Source organism: Anomalospiza imberbis, chromosome 1 (assembly GCF_031753505.1).
Source record: "Anomalospiza imberbis isolate Cuckoo-Finch-1a 21T00152 chromosome 1, ASM3175350v1, whole genome shotgun sequence".
Taxonomy (NCBI): Eukaryota; Metazoa; Chordata; class Aves; order Passeriformes; family Viduidae; genus Anomalospiza; species Anomalospiza imberbis.
This window is the reverse complement of record NC_089681.1, coordinates 29746498-29753524: the sequence shown is the minus strand read 5'-3', so window position 1 is coordinate 29753524 and position 7027 is coordinate 29746498. Positions and strand designations below refer to the sequence as shown.

At 38.9% G+C, this 7027-nt stretch overlaps 1 long non-coding RNA gene across 1 annotated transcript; it reads left to right on the top strand.

Moving 5' to 3' along the window:
• Window positions 1-633: 633 nt before the first annotated feature.
• On the top strand, window positions 634-3547 carry LOC137476991 (uncharacterized). Its single transcript, XR_011000771.1, has 2 exons — window positions 634-1407; window positions 3481-3547. It is a non-coding gene; the product is annotated as an uncharacterized lncRNA (long non-coding RNA).
• Window positions 3548-7027: the final 3480 nt, after the last annotated feature.

Here is a 7027-nt window from a genome sequence, read left to right as displayed (position 1 = left end):
CATATGCTTTGAAATACTGACCTGCAGCATTTGCAGAGTAACTGTGTCACAGAAACAGCACTCACTGAGCTTGATTTCCCAGAATGGTTGTAGGCAGAATTCTGTCTTATTTGCACAAATAGATTTCATGACTGTGTGCACAAACTGTATCCTAATGTGGCCACAGAGGCAGCATTCATAGTGCCAATCAGTGCAGCACTACAGAAGCATTTGGAGAGCAAATGAATGTGCACTAGGTCTGACACTAACAGCAGATGGACTTCAGGGGAAGTTTACTTTACAGCTTTACAGGCTGTGGACCAAATATTTTTAGGCTTTGAAGAAGAATGTTTTGGGGCCCCACTCCAGGTTTGGTTTCATCTGAAAGAAATTTTGTGAGGGTATTTCAGAGCCTGGTCCCTGTGCGAATGTAACTGGCAAGTGAGGATGATCAGAACATTCATCTCAGAGGTACACTCCTGAATTGAAGTAAGACTGAAATTCAGGACATCCAGAGCTAGTCAAGCATTCAATTGTTCTCTTCAACATACTTGTCATGCCTTATTCAGGAACATAATGAGTCACAAAAGCAAAATATTTCTAATGCTTTACTTTGCCATCAGTGGGGTTTGGAGGAATTTTTTTTTGTTGTTGTTTTTGTAAATTGGTTGGCTTTTTTTTTTTTAATTACATATTCTCCAGTGTCTTGTCTTATATGGAATAAAAGTGAAATGCCCTGAGGGACCTAGATTGCTATTGTGATCAGCCAAATTTCTGGATGAGTGCTTTGAAAAATAGCTCTTCCATTGCTAAAACAATGGGAATACTCCTCAGCAATATTGTGCAATCCATCAATTCTGCATAGGTTTATAGGTTGAAAAGAAGTCTAGAGAGAAGGAGCAAACAGAAGAGGAGGACTCTATCTAGGCAATAAAAGTTATTAAGTCCCTTTAGTTCTCACAATTTGAAATGTGCAGTGTGAGATGTGTCATTTAGTCACACATGCTGTCAGAGCACCCTCAGGGAGCATTAGCCTGGCATTGAAAGTTACCTTAGCAATTCTGCACTGAGAGAGGAAGAAAAGGCTGAGCCAGATGGGGAGCTTCAAGCTTTTGCCAAATCATCACCAACTTCAGAGGACTTTTTTTGCAGGAAAAAGAAGACGAAAACAAGGGAGAACAGGATGCTCACAGAGGTTCTTTGCATGTTTTAGAATGGATTTTGTAGTGTAAATTAAGCTTGTATTTTCATTCATGCTTTATATGAACTAGGAGAGTACCAGCTCCTACTTGGTTTCTCTTCCTTTTAGCTGAAGGAAAAGAAAGCAATTTTCATACCATAGTTCTTGAATTTGAAAAAGAAAAAACAGGCTGGTTTCCCTCAAATTTAATGAAGTGCTAATCAACAAATCATTCAAGCTTTGTCCTAGTGAGTATATGCTTCAGTCTTATCCTAAATCATGGCAAATAAGTTGTGGTGCTCAAAATGCTGCATATCATTACCTGTGCTTTTTTATGATAATAATAGACCTTCCCAATGAGACAACATTTTTTCTATTTTAGCACTGAATATTATCTGGGAAGTTCATAAAATTATAATTTGATTTTAATATTAACAGCACAATACATTTTAAATTCCCTAGAATCTTTTTAAAACCAGACAAATATCCTTTGCATACAGAGTTATTATTTTTTATGATCTTCAGGACTTCCTAGGAATATAAGAAAATACAGCCAAAAAAACCCTAAAAAAAGGAAGTCTTGGTGTTGACACAATGAATTTGGGCTCAGTCATGAGCTATCTTTTTGAGTGCTCACCTTTGCAAAGAAGGCACAGTGTGCAAGGTAATCAGTGCTGAGTTTCTTAGCTCTCCTGTAGTTGGCCCCACAGGAGAAATAGAAGTTCTGAAAATGTCCTGATTTTTTCCCTATAAATACCAGAGCATATGGAGACATGTATCTGAGCCTGTGCATTCTGATTCTTTGGCAGACAATACTTGAACTTCAAAGTCTACAGTGACTCATAATTTTTTTTTCTAAAAAGGAGGAATCTTTCTTAATTGAAACAAATGTAATCAAAAATTGGAAAGCCTCACTGCCTTTAATAGAATGTGTTGATCAGGAATTACTAAGTTAATAAATAAAGATAATATTCTGCTTTTCCTGTGGCCTGTCTCCCCTGGAGGACCCTGAGTCATTTTTGTTTTGTATCTGTCTTGCTAGAATTTAGTCCAATTATAACACCTTTACTCAGTTCTCCAAACATCATGAAGCAATGGCAGAAAAAAGAATGCAGATTATAGAAGATAGAATTGTTGCTGGAGATGTATTTACAGAGGCTTTGAGGTTTCACCTGAAATCCCTCTAAGGTACTGTTTGATCTTGATCCAGTTCTGCCACATCTTGACCATTGCCTCACTGTCTTTCTCAAGTTTTCAGCATTAAATTTTACAGCAAACAAACAAACATAAACCCAAAGCATGTCCACTGTCTCATCTCTCCAGAATGACAGACCATGTAAGCTAGATGGCTCATATTTTGCATAAATTAAATTATTTTTAAAAACCTATTATCTGGAACTCTGATGAACTTTGTCATTCATAATTTAGAAAGTAGTACAGAATTCAGATTTCTTTGTATATATTCTGCCCTTCTTCTTGAGATTGTGATTTTAGTTCTACCGTACCCCTACCATTTTCACTAACATGTCTAGAAATAGTCTTGTATAAATTTTAGAAATTATAATCTTGATGTTTTATGTCATTGCACTGCACAAATGTGCATGTTCAGTAAGATCAGAATCGGGACCTTTATTTTTCCAAAGCAAGTGAAATCTTGGTGCAAAGAACACAAAGGTACCAAAGTAAAATATATATATATAAACATATGTATACTTTGTCCTACTATGTATATAATGCCATTGTGTCTTTCTTTTCCCAGTCCAGTCTAGCATGCAGGCTTCTTGCTTTCAAGCTCAGCTACAGTCAGGAGTAAAGTCAATTTCTGTGGCAACTTTATCATACTGGTGACAAATGTTAGGAGGGAAGATATGCACAGGAAAGAGAATGGAATTTAGAGTATGGGGCTACCTCTATTATCAGCACACTTAGCATGGCCCAGTGTCCAGGGCATATGGACTACCCAGTGTCATTTAATGTGTTAAATTAGTAACATTTTAGACCCTATCCATGCCAAAACCTCCCTGTTCAGGTACAGAAAGGAATAGCACAAGGTATGGGAAGGAAAAAAGGGTTCAGTGGTTTGGATGTAAACCGAGGTGTTGCTTCCACTTCATTTACTGTAGTAGGTGTAGCCCCAGTCTTTATATTCAACCCTCTGAGTGTTGTGTACCACTGAGGAGAAGTCAAATCTGATGAGATGTTAACAGATGTGATTGGTTTTAGTCATAGATTTCATTGGGAAGGAGCTGCAAGAAGCAAGATATTAAAGTTCATAAACAGCAATTTATAAAATCCATTAACTGTTGCTATTTTTACTACAGAAATAGCGGAGCTCTTCTGGAGACTGGAAAAGTCTTCAATTTTGAACATGAGACCAGAGGAGGACAAGTATATTGACTTTTTTTCATAATTGTAGCATACTTTCAGATTACCCACATCCATTAGGTTGGAGCTTGACTACCTTTCTCTTAAGGCAAATTAATATGCCTACATTTTTCAATAAATTTGTGAATATGAAATAACTTCTATGAAAAGGAAGAAATGAAAAAGAATTAATTTTGTATTATAAGACTGTAGGTTAGCTTGATCTTGTTAATATACACTGTACTCATAGAATCATAGAATTTTTTGGGTTGGATGGGACCTTTAAAGGTCAGCTAATCCAAACTCCCTGCAGTGAGCAGTACAAACAAATCACTAACAGCACTAGCAACATGCTTTGGAGCCTTCTAATTTTTGATGATTGGCAAGGGGTGTATACCTTTGTCAATAGCCAAAAGATTCATGATTCATTTTCCATGGTTAAATTCTCTAACAGTAATAATATATATTAAGCAAACACATTCAAAGGATATTCACAGTGCACACAGGTTTCATCAAAATTTCTCTAAATGTTTCCTAGCAGAACTCTTTGATTTGAGTTCTTGATCAAGATAAAAAGCATGATGTTTCCTTTGGAATTGTAAAACTCTGAATACCATTAAAATATTTGCATATAAGAACAAACAGCGGGGTTTTCTTCTCCCAACCTCATTCTCAGAAATGGTTGAAATACTCAGACTGAAATATTAGTGGGGAGAAAAGGTACAATTCAGGTAATAAGTGGAATAAGGAACTTACATTTAAAACTGCTTACAATTAGAGAAGTTCTAAGGAATTGGAAGTAAAGACTTTGCACATGAATCAGAGTTCTGTTAAAGTTTGTCATGGACAGCTTTGCCTATAAATAGTGATGCATGAGACATTTTTATTTTTGTCAAGTATCTTATACTGAATACTTGCTAAATTGTTGATATAATTCCCATCAGCAAGTTGGTTAGAAACTGACTAGTGCTATTTGTTTCCTTGGGTTATGTGACTAATTTTATTATTCATTACTTATAATAAGAACAATTAAGCTCCAAGCCAGGGCTCTGTGGGTATGGCCATGTACTCACACACTTTGCTCATAGCAACTTGCAGTCTAATATGAAACAGGTCCCAGCAAGCCTTGGGAACAATAGCAGACAGTGATCAAACTGCACATGTCAGTGAACAGAACAGCATTAAGAATATGCTTTCATGGTGCCCTGGCTCTGTTCCTCTGCCAGTAGTTGATCTCAGAGACACAAGTTCAGGCTTAGAGCACATAACTTGGGAGTACTAAATCACTGAAGATTTTTTTAGAGGCAAATAAATCCAATGTGTGTGTGTTCATCAATAGATACATGGGTATACTGTGTCTCAGGTGCTTTCTGAACTCCCCTTTGGCGTTGCAGTGCTGGCAGGAGGCAGAGTAGCAGCCCGAGCTCCTCGGCTGCAGGCACAGGAGGGCGAGGATGCAAATGCTCTGCTATCAGCAGTTCCCAGGGTTTGGACGTAGCTCAATAACAGAGACTTGTTTATAGTTCAGACTTAAAAGCATTTATAAAGGCTGTCTGAAGTTGCTGAGGATTCACAAATTTTCCTGCAATAGCTGTTGTCACAGTGACTGCAAGTAAAATTGTCCCATGGGTAATAGCTAGATCCTCATTCCTGAAAATATTTGTATCTATGTATTCAGCTACCTTAAAATAATGTGTGCAATGAGTAAACTATAAACTTTTATATGGAGAAATGAATGAGCCATATGTGTTTTAGTGATGTTGCAATCTACTTGCCCTGTAATTAAGATTCAGCACAGCAGGGATTACTATTAAGAGAAATCAGTTTCCTGAGGAGTAAAGACAAAATTGTTCTTTTGGCTTGAGGCCCTGATGTTACATATGAACTTTGTCCTCGTAGAAGGCTCATACTCTTCCTGGCAATACCCATGCTGCTTGATCAAAGGTGCCTTTCAAATTCAGTGAATAACATCTGCTATGCAGGCTCATGATTTGTCACATTGGGCATGGTCTTGCTCTGATAAGATCAGAATTCTTGGAAGAAATAGCAGCAATAGAGATTTGAAACAACATTTGTCAAATTCTCCAAATGAAGCAAGCTTTGGGTGGACCAGAATACTGAATAGGATATCTTCAAAGCTTACTTAAGTAATATCTGCATTGAAAAGCGGGAATCATTCCTGTATGGTTTTGTTTACTGGGATTCCTAGAAAATTGTGATTGTATGCAGTCATGGTGACTGGCCTAAGTTCTTTCGGTGTCAGAACTGAAGTCAGTGTAGATCTTTAGATCAGCACAATGCTAAGGGAAATGCTGCCAGAGATTCTTTACTCAATAAGAATTAAACAGAGCCACTCTTGCTCATTGCCACAATTGTAACCCAGAGTGCCCCAACTTATAGGTTCTAAAACTGTCTTATTTCACTTTCTGCAGATGTATTTTCTTCCCCGGGTCTATTAGGAAATCTAAGTAGTGGGTTACTTATTTGTTTTTATTGCCTGTGGACCAGCAAGTTTGGGGAAAACCATCAGAGAAACAGACTATGTTTTAGGGACAGTTACAGATAAAGAATATTTTTATGGTGTCAGGCATGCTAAACACAAGAGGTTGCCAAACACTAGATCAGGCAATAACATGATTTTTCACAGAATCCCAGAATGGATAAAGTTGGAAGGGACCTGGGTCATGTGATCCAACCTTCCTGTTCAAGCAGGGTCTTCCTAGAGCGAGTTGTACAGGATTGTGTCCACACTGCTCTTGGATATCTCCAGGGAGGGTGACTCCACAACCTCTCTGGGCAATCTGTTCCAGTGTGTGGTCACTGCACAGCAAAGTTGTTCTTCCTCATGTTCAGGTGCAGCTTCCCGTGCCTCTGTTTCTGCCCATTGACTCTTTCCTACTGCTCGGCACCACTGAGCAGAGCCTGGCTCCATCCTCCTGACAGCCTCCCCTCAAATACTGATAGACTTATGAGTTTACCTTGTTTCTTCTCAAGGCTCAACAGGCTTAACTCTCTCAAACTATTCTCTCATAAGAGAGATGCTCCAGTCCCCCAGTCATCCCCCAGTAGCCCTCTGCTGGACCTGCTCCAGGAGCTTCCCTGTCTCTCTTGTTCTGGGGAACCCAGACTGCATACAGGGCTGAGCAGAGAGGCAGGATTGCCTCCCTCAACCTGCTGTCATTGCTGATTAATGCACCCCAGGATACACAAATTCAAGTCACTTTGAATTTGTGGCCTTCTTGGCCACAAGTATGCTGCTGGCTCATGGACAGCTTGTTGTCTGCCAAAATCCCCAGGCCCTTTTCGGCAGAGTTGCTTCCCAGCAGGTCAGCCCCCAGCCTGTACTGGTGCATGGGATTATTCCTGGCCTGGGAAAGAACCCTACATTTGCCTTTGTTGAACTTTGTTAGATTCTTATCTGACCATTTCTTCAGCTTGTTGTCCAGGTCTTGCTGCATGGCTGCACAGCACTCAGGTATTTGTCTCTCCTCCCAGCTTTGTATC